The sequence below is a fragment of the Falco punctatus genome (genome assembly GCF_963210335.1).
Source record: "Falco punctatus genome assembly, chromosome: 9".
NCBI classification, from domain to species: Eukaryota; Metazoa; Chordata; class Aves; order Falconiformes; family Falconidae; genus Falco; species Falco punctatus.
Window position 1 is genome coordinate 27,720,232 of NC_137589.1, and position 12,776 is coordinate 27,733,007.

Here is a 12,776-nt window from a genome sequence, read left to right on the forward strand (position 1 = left end):
TAAAAATAATAAAAAACCCAAGGCAGATACTAGGAGCAGAGCTAGCAGATCTGGAGGAGGGATAGGACAACGATGGGATAGTGATAGTGAAGCACATACTGCCTGCAGGCTTTTCCGCCTCTATTCCGTTTGTGCTGAATCTCTCAAACACAACCCTGTGCTTAAACACCTTCCTGAATAAGACTGAAGGGAGAGTAAAAGACATGGTTAAAGTGCAGGCGGATAGACCTTTTCCCTTTTTCTTTGTGGCACAGTGTAAGATCCAAACTAATTATCATAAAAGAATAATTATTTTAAGTGAGAGCAATAAACCTAGGAGGTAAGAACAGGAGAATCCCATTCTATAAGGCTTAAATAGGAAGGCAGAACCCTAGCTATAAATGTCCTTTTCATCTCCTGAAAACATTGGGCTAAGATGAACTGACAAAACTGTACAGTGAAAATAACATACAGAGGTGCATGCCACATTATTGAATAGTAAATACTCAATGAAGTAAAATGAAGGGCTGGAAAAAGAATGCAAAGAACATTACAATACCAAAAAAAATCAGTATTAAAAATTTTGCTGTTCAACAACAAACTAGTGGTACTAGTGTTTGTACCACTACCTGACGTAAATGAGCAGTGAAACCTTTAACAAAATTCCTTTTCGCAAATACACTCCTACTGTTCATTCTATTTGTCATTTCTCATATAACTGTTGGCAGATGGGTAAAACAGGACACAGGAGAGGGGAAGTGTGAACTTACCTCTATCTGCAGATAAAAGTACAAAATGTCCATTACTAAAGTAAAGAAAGCTTAAGTCAGGTATGGATCAAGACAGTAATGAACACTGACATTATACCAGTTGCACAAATAGGGAAGCACAAAGTTGGAGATAACTTTTGGTTATTTATTGTTCTAAAGCATTGCAAATCTGGCTCTAATACAAGAAGAAAAGTAGTAAAATTCACTAGCTTAGGGTTTTAAAGTAATTTCATGACCAGTTTTTCTCCTCAGAGATAGAGTCTTTTCCTTTCTATCAGCAGAAACACGAGTAGAACATTATCATTCTATAAAAACCCAAAGATTACTAAAAGGCAAGCTTTGGTTTCATTACAACAGACACCAACATTTCACATCACAAAACTGGAGTGCAATCATGCCACACTCCACATGCTGCAAAACTGCTCCTCTGTATTCTCTAGCAGGTCATGGAAGCAGATTTTCTCTTTTGGAAATTTTTTTTGCTATTGTATCTCATCTGAACCAAAATTTGTTTCAAATTCTATGTTGCACTGATTTTGAACTAGGTAATTAGCATATATTTTAAGCACAAATTTATAATATGAGCTCCTACTTATATGTGATACTTCAAGCTACTTTAAAATACTGGAGGTCTCAATTCTGAAGTCAGCTGTACAAGCAAATGACTTCACAGCTGGGAAAAAATTTAAATTGTAAAATATTTATAAATAGAAATAAAATTATAAGTATAAATTAAAATTATCAGCTCAATTAAAAATTTAAACTTGCATGTCCCAGATATCAGGAGAAATCACTCAGTAAAGACAGATATGTCATCTAGAAATCTTGGTTGCACATACTACCCTTCAGAGCAAGAATGTTATATAGGAGACCTATATTGCGCATCTACAGTTTCAGCAAAGCAACATCCATGTGAAGGTGCATTTGTCTGAAAAACACAGTTATCTTCTAATTTTAACTCTGTTGTCCATTCATCTCCCCACACAAATCTCCGTAGCCAAAAGAGAAGTGCACACTGCTGTACATACAAGAGTATAAGCCGTTTATCTCTTCTACATATAAAACCCACAAACCATCCAGTTTTGGACTGGAAATAATTATGTGACAGAGGTGATGAAACCAAACACACAACACAGAAAACTGTAAAGGTTAAATCATGAACCATCTAGAATAATCATTTCACTTCAAGCTGCTTAGAGTAACTTTTCAAATTCAAAAAAACATATTTCATAATGCAGAACAGCCTTAAAACACTCCCCAAACTGAAGACTATTTCATCAGTACTAAATCTATAATATTAACAAAGTGTAATACTGCAGCTGTCACAGAGTTATTCCATGTTGCATGCAACATGTAGGGACATCTGGTAAACACACAAAAGAAATAGTTCAGGTAACTCCTGAATATTTCTCTTGGTTGTTTGGTTGGGGGTTTTTTAATGCTCTAAGGCACCCCCAAGAATAAATACATTTACCTAATAAAAACTATACTGAAAAAAAAAATATTATATATTTATGCAGTGAATATTATAAAACTAATCCACTGTCTCCAAATAAAGACCACAGCACTAGGAGAAGCAGGAAAGAATTTCTGGCCAAATAATATTTCCTATTTGTTATGGCATTGCATTCTGTGATCACTTACAACTGCCTATAGTAGTTTTCAAACCCTTCCATACATGACTGTAACTTATTAATGCAACAATTAAAAAAAAACAAACTAAAACAAAACCAAAGTTTTCTGTTATGATAGTGGGTTACACGTGAATAGGACCTTCTCTAATAGAGGAATCCAAAAAGCGTCAGTCCTAGCACAAGTTAAGGAGCAGCAGTGTACAACCAGAAGCTGAAAAGGTAAGTGCAACAACAGTGTAAGCTATTAGGTAAGGTCACTTGAGGTTGTGGAACAGTTCTTTAAGGAGCAGAAATGGTTCAGACAGTCAAGTGGAAGTAGAAACTAGATTTTCTGAAGAATTGCTATGAGAGAAATTCAATGGTGCTGATAATACCACTTCAAAACAAGTCTCTGGGATCTGACAGAATTACAACTCTCAACTAATCCTGTCAAATTTTGAGCTGGTAGAGAAAAGCTAACCTTCAGCTGTTTAGTGTATTTTGCCACTTAGAAGTATGTTTTTCTTAATCATCTCTTCTTTATTGTACATGTAGGGAGATACTGATAAACATTGTGTGTTTCACTTACATATGAAGCATTTTAATATATATTAAAAAAAAAAACAACACACAAACCAAAAAAAAAAAGCCCTCTAATTGCAAGTTTTTCATTATCACTGTTATCCAATAGTCTTACAAGACTCTTGGAACAACGTCTTTTTTCAGAAATTGTGCACTCATATTTGGTAACAATGTCCATTACATGACCAGTATCCTGCTGGTCATGTAAGTATTACATGACTCCCTATTCCTGCTTTTGCCTCACTGTATCTGAGTTTTAAGCTAGACCAGAGAACCAACATGCCTAGGAGAAAAAAAAAGGTGAAGGTGGACAAAAAATTCTGCTTCCCACCCTCCCAGTGGAATTAGTTCTCTCATCTGATTCATTTTATAGCTGCAAAACCAGCTGCACCAATATAATGAAGGAGGAGAAGCAGAAATTGCTGAAGTCAGAAGGATGCTTAGGAACAGGTTTGGAATCGCAGTCTGAGGGAAGGGAGTGTTTACATTTCCTCTATACTCACTTTCTCTAACACACAAATACCCATGACTGATTTGCCCTAGAGAAGAGAGCCAAGATTTAGCCAGAGGGAAATACGCTCATCTCCACCTTTTTCAAAAACTCACTGACATGTGTAAATTTAATTCATCTGCAACACTACCTGTCAGCACTGGCATAAGTGGCAGTGGGAAAGCAATAAGGAATCATGGTCTGTACATCCAAATACAGTATTTTGCTAGAAAACCCAACAGTTAGCAGCAACATACTATACCATCAAAAAATAGATTAATTTTTAACTGAAACAAAAGCTAAGTCTTCAAATTCATGTTCCAGCATGGTATCTTCATAATTATTTTTTTTAGATGCCAAGAGGTCAGTTTCATTAATACATAGGAACAAGAAAGGTGCATTTTTATATGAAGATCACTGAGCAGACTAAACAGCTCACCATTTTCCAGTGAAAAGGAATACTCACTCATTCCTGTCGCCCCTTGCTTAGCCTGACTTGGCAGAAGGTAGTTTTCTGACTCTCAGTTAACTCTTGCCGAAGATACCCAGAAAGAGGAAAATTCTTGGGTTTAGGTTTTAAAAAAAAAACAACACCAAAACAACTTCAAATATTTTTCTTTTTTAACTTTGGGGTTTTTTTCACTGAAGAACTGCAGTTTAATGATAATTTACACACTATGTGTGCGCAGAGGGGGTGGGGGGGAAGCCTGAATCAATACCCGACCAAAAATAACTCAGTTTGGGACTAATCTGTTTGGGGTTTTTTTACTATACCAAACAAATGCTACAGCAATTATTTTAATTCTTTTTTTTTTAATTAAGCTCTAATTCTTCCAGCTTTCAATACTTTGACTAGACAAGCAGCACAGAAGTATTAGAGTGTATCCGTTGTTCCCCTCATGAAAATTGTTCCAGCTTCCAACAAGCCCTAGGTGTAGTCTCCCCCCCGAAAGCCGAGCCGCATCAGCTGGATCTCACGCGGCCCCGAGGCCGGCAGTCAGCGCTCCCCGGCCGCCAGCCCCGGCGCGCCCCCTGCTGACACTGCCTGGCGCGGCGGGCGGCCGGCGGCGGCTGCGGGGAGCGAGCGACAGCGGGGACGGCACGTTACACCGAAGGAGGTGGGAGTTGCAAAAGCACAGATGAAGGGAAAAAAGAACTGCGTCTTTATGAAGCATATGGGAAGGCAAGAGTCACTGCTGGGAGGAAAGAATTTTGGAGCTTTAGGGTATTTTTTCCTCTTCTGTTTCTGCAAACCATCTGCTTCTATAGCGCAATCCCCTTCAGAATTTGGGATTACAGTGCTTATTCCTGTCACCAAAATGTATCTTTTACCATTTTTGATAGTGAGCCTTGATACGCATCCACATTGTGGATTTATTTTATTATTGTTTCTGAAGAAAAATAAATCTTTGTAAATATTAAGTGATCTAATAGAAGCTGAAAAGTCAAAACATAGTGGAACTGTTCCTGCAATCTTAATACTACTTCATAAAACATGCATTACAATGCAGTCTGAATTCAGTTCTCTCAGTCCTATAAATTATTACTTGTGTCATGTCTGTCCATCATCACATCCTGTTCCCCCTGCCCCAGGACTCCTCCTCCATTCTGCAGGACCAAAGCCTTATCAGCTGTAGACATGGGAAGATATAGATCAAGTGGGAAAGGAGAAAGAGAAAGGAAAAATCTTACAATGAAGGAAGGTTAATGACATATCAAACAACTTATTCCTTCTGTCAGGGACAGATTTCCCATGAAATGAATCAAGGGTTTTTTTAAACAAACGTCCTTGCATTTTTTCTTACTTGTTGTGTGTCTTATAAAGTGTCAAGGGGGTTAAATTAAGATTAAGCACTATCTGAATTTTAATTGTAAAAAAGTGTTGTTTTGCATTGCAAGTATTTTTTTCCACTACTAACAGTATCCTTTAAGGAAGAAAAGCGTTACCCACTGTCAGAGGTAGCCTGAAAGCAACAACAGACTACCCCTTCAGTGGAGCACAAGGCACTATCCAAATTAAGCTGTTACTCAACTACTGCCGAACCACAAATATAAACTACTTAACAAACTGAAGCAGATTCTGCTCAGTACCGCAAAGTGCCACTAGGTGGCGCATTGAAGCACCATCATAAGACGCCTCTGAGCAGCGCAAACAGGCAACATTCAGTTCGATAAAGTACTGGAGCAAGGAGCTGAGCACATACTACAGCGTCAAAATAATCTAATCAGAACATCTGGAAAAGCTGGCAAAGAAGAAGCCATGAAAGTAAATGTCATATCCACAAATCATGATTTATTTACTAGTAAGTTACATATGCTCTGCACATTGCTCAGTTCTTACCTTAGTGTCTATCTGGAGAAAGCGAGCAATTATACTGGCCCATTGACTGTAAAGACACCAGCATTTATTCATATAAAGCAACAAAACTACTTACTACTATAAAGAATCATCCTGCTTTTCCTTTCCGTGCTCCAAGCATTCCTCAGTGCAAGTTACAGAACTCATCCTACTTTTCAGTGTGAGCTTAGCTCTCCTAGCTGTTAAAAAGCCATTTGCTTTTTTTTTTCCCCGTTTGCTTCCTGCCAATTTAGAAATCTAAATGGACTCCCTGACAGATTAGAGGACTACCTAAACTCAGAGCACGTGGGAAAAAACATGTCCAGAAAGAGGGAGGGAGGAGTGAACCAACTCCCTTCAACAGCAGAGAGCTGTTAGTTCTACTCAACACATTTCATTTAGCTAGGTGCAATGAGTCCGTTGTATGAGGTAAAAAAGTACCACGTTCATTTCTACCTGATGAATGCCCTCAATATTTGTTCACATGATTGAATTAACCTGACTCCAGTGTTCTTCATTGCTTGGATACTTTCATTGCTAGCATAGTGACAAATCCTAGTACAGCTTCAATGCAGTATTTTCCACAATCAAACCAACATCATAATTGTTGCTTTGTAGGAGATTATCTTCACAGCCGACGCAATGACTAAAACCATATTAACTACTGCGAGACACTCCGTAAGTAATTTCAACAAGAGACTTAAATAGACAAAAGAAAGCATAGCTATAAGTGATACCAAACATTGTCATTGAGATCTCTGTCAGGAAAGGTTATCGTTAAATCGCAGCAGTAAAATGTGAGTCAGTTACACCTTCACTACAGTTCTCTAGCTTACCATTTACGTTCAGATTTTTGGTCATTATTGTTTTTGTAGTCAACGTGTTCATAGAAAATGCTAATAATCAGTGGAAGACGGGATGTTTCATCAGAGGACCTGCCGATTGTTAATTGCTAACTAGAAGCACACAGCAATTACCTTTTACATTGTAATTGCTCTCATGTGATGGTCGCTTATGGCATTACAATCCCTCCATCAAAGTCTTTTGAATGGGGGCTTTGCCTAAAGCCATGTTCTGTATCTTAGGTAAAGCATCATAATAACACTCAACGTATGAACATTAGCATTTAAAAAAATATAGTTCACTTCAAACACAATGAAAACCATGTGCTTATCACCTTCATAGTCACTGACACTCCCTCTTCTCGTTTTGTTGAGCTCCCTGTTTAATTTTATTCTAACATTGCAGGGTCCAATGGTCTGGCAGGCAAAATTAAAGTTTGTTATGAATTAGGACACGGACACACACAACAAAAAGAACAAAATACAAAAAACCCCAAATCACTGAAGTTTAAATATCAACTGAAGAAAACATGACAGAAGGATCTTGCAGGAAAACGATCATGTTAAATAATACTGAAAGCTTTTTTAAAAAAAGAAAATCACAATGAGTTTCTAACATAGGAGAACACTATACATCTTTTATAGCGCAGTCACATGCCAACACAGGAACTTGAGTTATGTCATTTACCTCTGTTTACAATAAACGAGCTGATACTTAAAACCTGGGCAGGCACCAGAGCCACTTTCATTTTACATCTGCATATGGTTTTCTACTAACAGTTATACGAACACAAAAATGTTGCCAATACTTTTTATTGTACCCAAGAAGCAGCAAAAGTCCTTAATGGTATGCCTGTGTTGTTTATAAGTATAAATTAAAACTACTAGCATTGCTTTTAAAGTGATTGCATTACATGCAAAAATATCCTCAGCAGTAAAAATTCTCAGAGCAATTCTGACACAAATTATGAAAGCTTTTATCACCAGCAGATAAAGTAAATGGGATTCCCCACCACCCCCCCTTTTTTAGATACTTTATTTTCAAAAAGAGCTGAGCAATATGAAAATTCCTACTCCTAGCCAGCCTCCTAAGTACAATTTCACAGCCAAACTACTTCAGAGGATGTAAAGGGAAATTCTAAAAATACTTTTTCAGGTGATTCAGTCCCATGAAAAAAGTAGAAAGGAAGCCTCACCAGCCTAACCACAGCATCAGTCTGAAAGACTGCTCTACTACAAAAATATTGTATTGGCCTCCTGTGTCTTTTGAAATTAAGCCTTTTCTCCAAAAAGCTATAAAATCGATTATTCTAATCTAGTCAGATAATATGATCAATGATTGAAGGACTTAAAAAAAGTTTCATCTACTAAAATAAGCCCAATAGTAATTAACAACTAGAAACAATATAATAAAGGAACGGTGTCTTAGTGATCCTTCTGGTTAGATACTACCTGTAACACTAAATATATTACAACAATTCTCTTCAGAAATTGCCTATGACTTACTCATTTTTCCAGTCCAATCTTTATTCTTTCTGGGATTAATTTGCAAGTTTGTAGTACTAGGAGCCAAGCTAACTTAAAAATATATGTAATGGTCCATTTCATACAAATCTTCCTGAACACTGATTTATTTCCTAGCAATTTTTCCATAACGTAATACTAAGGGTTCAAGACTATACCCCTTGATTGTTGTCAGAGCAGACTACTTAGCAAGTCTCTTTCCTGGTTTTTTGGAATTTGTGTTTGGGTTGGGGTTTTTTTTTTGTTTGGTTTTTAGGTGGGTTCTGTTGGGTTTGTTTGTTTTTTTTTGGGGGGGGGGGCTGTTCAGATTGATTTCATCTGGTAAATGCAGAAGAATCTTCAGAATTCTCTGTGGCTTTTTTTGTTTGTTTGTTTGTTATCTGGGTTTGCCTTTTTTTTTTTTTTTTTTTTTTTTAAGGGGGAAAAAAGAGTTGTAACTTCTACCTTACATCTTAATTGTTTTTAAGAGCTGTAGATTGCTGTGGGTGGAATTAGAAACACATGAAGACAATGCAACTGCCATCCCTGTTAGTATATTCAGATAAGCTTTTAAGTAAAACGTGTCAGCTATGCATAGTTATTTCATTACTTCGAAGACTATGTAGTCACCTCCTAGAAGTTTCATGCTGGGGGAGGGGAGGGTGAAGGGGAAGAGAAGAAAAAAAAAGAAAACTTCCAAAGTACCAAACTGCCTACATGGATATTTAAGTTATTTTTTCCCGTTATTACAAGGAGAACAAAAGATTTTATAATTGCAGATGTATGTAGGAAGAATATTCACAATCAGCTTCTAAAAATTTGTTAAATCCTGCTTCGATACACTTAACAAAAGAGCATATGAAACCCCACTACATTTTATGGAAGAAAATAGTATTCCTGCCTGAGAAAATACATAAAACCTTAGAAGGAAAAGAGATAGAAGGGTAGCATTATCTGATTTTTGTCATCTCACTACAAATACATCACCATTCATAAAAGGTGACATGAAGTTCTTTGAAGTCTAAGAATTAACATGTTGTCTCAAACATGTTCAGCTCTGCGTGAAAGCTAATTCATTATCTCTGACTGTATAAACTCAGGCAGTAGTGGCCATTTACCAAAACAACCTGTCAATGTGTTAGCCTGTGTTTGCAGAGGATAAGGACTGTGCCATCCCAGGCCCACTTCAGATCATAAAAGTGGTTCTTTTCTCACCCTTATCGGAATCATCCTTGAACAGGCTGCCTCTGAACAGAGTTTACACTCCTCCTCTTTGATCTACTTTATAAGAACATCAGGACTGTTTACTTTGAAATGCACACATTTCTTTCTTGGGGTGCAGGGAGAGGAGATGATGTTTTAAGCCATGAACAGAGACATTCAAGCCAACTAGTAACTTTCTTAGTGTTTCTTATCCTGTCCAATGTCCTGAAACATACCTGCTCATTGCTTAACCTTATTCTAAAATAAAATCATAAGAATTAACTGGTTTTACTACCTATTAGATCAAAACTGACCAGCTTACTTTCCACAAATGGCCTAATAAATCCACCACTGTGACCTGGTTTCAAACCTTCTCTCCTTGAAGACTTCTTTAAAACCCTGATATTGTGTGAACTGAAATCAACAGCTGTACCTCACACTTCAGAGGCAGATGAGAGTCCTCACTGCAGCACTCCGCCTCATAGACAGCAGCAAGAAATACTCAACCCTGCGTTTGCAAGTAACTCCTAGTCCAAATATCTACCCAACCCTGACTTGACAAAAAGTAGCATGCTACTCATAGGAACATTGGGAAGATAACTAGTATCCAGTGTTTCTCCATGATTTTTACGTGTCTGCAAGCTCGAGGGCTACTTGTTCCTACCTTGAGTCACTCTCCTTTGCTGGTAGAAAAGCAACAGGGTTCTTCCAAGCCTTGCATCAAACTGGCGAGAGGGACTCCAGACTGGGGTGTAACTCTCACAGGAGAGGCCTGTCTATGTCCTCCTTTGTTACCAGCCCCTTCTGAATCCTTGTCCTTCACACCGGGAGGTAAAGATTGGAAATGGCAGCGCGGTTCGGGAGCCGGGGCCGGCTCGGGCAGCGCAGCAAGCACAAGCCACGATGCCATTGCAGCAGCTACGTGGTCAGGAGACGCCTCAGAGCTGAACTTGGCGCCAGGTCAGGTAGCCTTGAGTCCTGCTAACTACCGCGGGTAAAGATTAGGCGGATGTAACAACCACCTGAAAGGGGAGATTAAAGCGCCTCTCAATGGGGTCCTTTGTCCTCGGCATCATTAGATGCTTGGCGGCCTTGCCGAGCCACACCGCGGAAGGCGCTTTAAATGTTTGCCCCGGGAGTGGGGCGGCCTCAGTGCGCGGGGAGCGCCGCGGGATGGAGAAGGGGCCCTTCTCAGTGGAGTGGCTGGCCCAGAGCAGCCGCGCCGCAGGCACCGGCCGGCCCCGCTCCCCGCCGGGGGACGCCGGCAGCCCCGAGAGCCCGCCGGACCGCGGTGAGTCCCGCCTCTCCTCACGGGCGGGCGGCGCGACCGTTGGTGGCGGCCGTTAGGCTAACGGTCGCCGCACGCGAGGCGGCCGGCGGAGAGCAGCCGCACGTGCGGCCGCTGCCTACGTCACCGCCCTGAGGTGCGCGCCCGCCCCCCCCCCCTCCTGTCCTCGCAGCCGCGCGCCGGGACCGGGAGGCCGCGCACCGCAGCAGCCCCGGGCGCGACGCGGAGGCGGGCGGCGGCCCCGCGCCCGGGCGACCCCGCACCAAGTTCTCGTCCGCGCAGCTGCAGGAGCTGGAGCGGAGCTTCCGCGAGCAGCGCTACATCGGCGCCAGCGAGAAGCAGCGCCTGGCCGCCGCCCTGAACCTCTCCCAGAGCCAGGTGAGCGCGGCCGGGGCCGCCGCTGCCCCGCCCGGGCCGGGGGACGCGCCCCGCACCGCTCCGGCCCTCACAGTCCCGCGGGCTGCGGGAGAGGAGCGGTGCCTCCGCCCGGCTGGCCGGGTCATGGCCGCCGCGGGACGGGGACAGATTCCAACCTGCGGGCTAATGCTTCCCTAAAAACTGTGTGCCCGCTCGGCGGTACCGCAGGGTTTCTCTCTAACAGAAGTGCCCTTACCCAGCCCCTCAATCCCACTGCGCTTAGTGCTGGTCCAGATCTGGTCTCTGAGTAATTGCCTTGCCACCCGGCACGGAGCTGTCACGGCTTGATCCCTCCTCATGCCAAGATAACTACTCTACGCTGAATATAGATCAATGTTATTGGCCCTAAATCTTACAACTGTTAATATATTATGTTACTCTGATAATAAATCTGACTTCAGGATGCATTATTATATGCCAAAGGGACAAGTACATTCGTTCTTGACTTTTTTTTTTTCCCTCCCTCCATATCCTCAGATAAAAACCTGGTTCCAGAATCGTCGTATGAAGTTTAAACGTCAGACTCAAGATGCAAGGGTGGAAGCTCTTTTCTCAGGCTTATTTTTGCCCTATCGTTGTTGCCCAAATACTGCTACATCCAGATATTCTCATGGGATGGACATCAATGTCGCTTCTACCTCCGCTGCTTTCCTTCACCCAGCTGTGACAAGCCCTGCCTTGTTGTTACCTTCTGTTCCACCTCAGTCCCTTCAGCCAGTTTTGCCAAGTCCAGCTTTACTGTTGCCTCCCAGCCCAGGATTATCTTCTTACTCTTCTGTAATCCCAGCAATGAGTAACCGATGACCATAAAAGACTGAGGTTCCAGCCATATCTTCTTTCCTGTTAAAAATGCCAAAGATTACCTGTAATCTAAATAAGAACTGCCAAATATCTCTAAGAATAATTATTTAAATTATTTTGTTATATTAAATAGATTGATGAATCAACTTTTAATTTTTTTATTCAAATTTGGGGGTTTATGTTGAAGTAGAAAATAATTCACATGTTTTAAAGAAGTACTACTGAGAGTGGAAGATTTGAAACTTCACTCTACAGTCTTCACTATGCTGTATTGAAATTTCTATATAAACTTTCCTATCCAAAAGTTTCTTTTCAGAAAATGGCCTATACTCATGTGGGGATCTCCACTGAAAAAGTGGAGTGATGTTTACACTTCAATTCACATAGTAATTAGATCATGTAATAGACAACATGTTTAAAAACATTCTACTCGAGGTGTGGGGTTTTTAAGGAAAAATTTGTAAATACAGTAAAAGCATTGAAAATAAAATGGTACCAAAGGTGCCAGCCCTATGAACGAAACTGAATAAGTTGTCTTTTATCTGGATATTCTGCACCATTCCTAAAGTAGTCCTCCCTGTTTGTTGATGTACATATTTCATTAATGCATTTAAAGAGAGGTGAGGCTAAGGAATTAATTGGCAAGCAAGCATGTGTTTTGATGCCAATGTCAAACATGCTCCTAATTTAAATCTGCTGATGAAAACATTGGAGTTGTTAACAAGTTCAGGTCTCCTGGGACACTCAAAATGAAAACATTTCAGTTTTTTTTCTTCTAAAGTTTCAGCTTGGCAGCCTCACTAATTTTAAACTGCAGGATTCTGTTAGATTTGCTATCAAGAACACTTGGCTGTTCTGAAAAAGGCCAAAGCAAGCTTTATGGAAAATGGCAAAGTTGAGCCTTTAGGGAATAATGAGAAGAAGTATCTTGCATCACCATAAAGCAACTA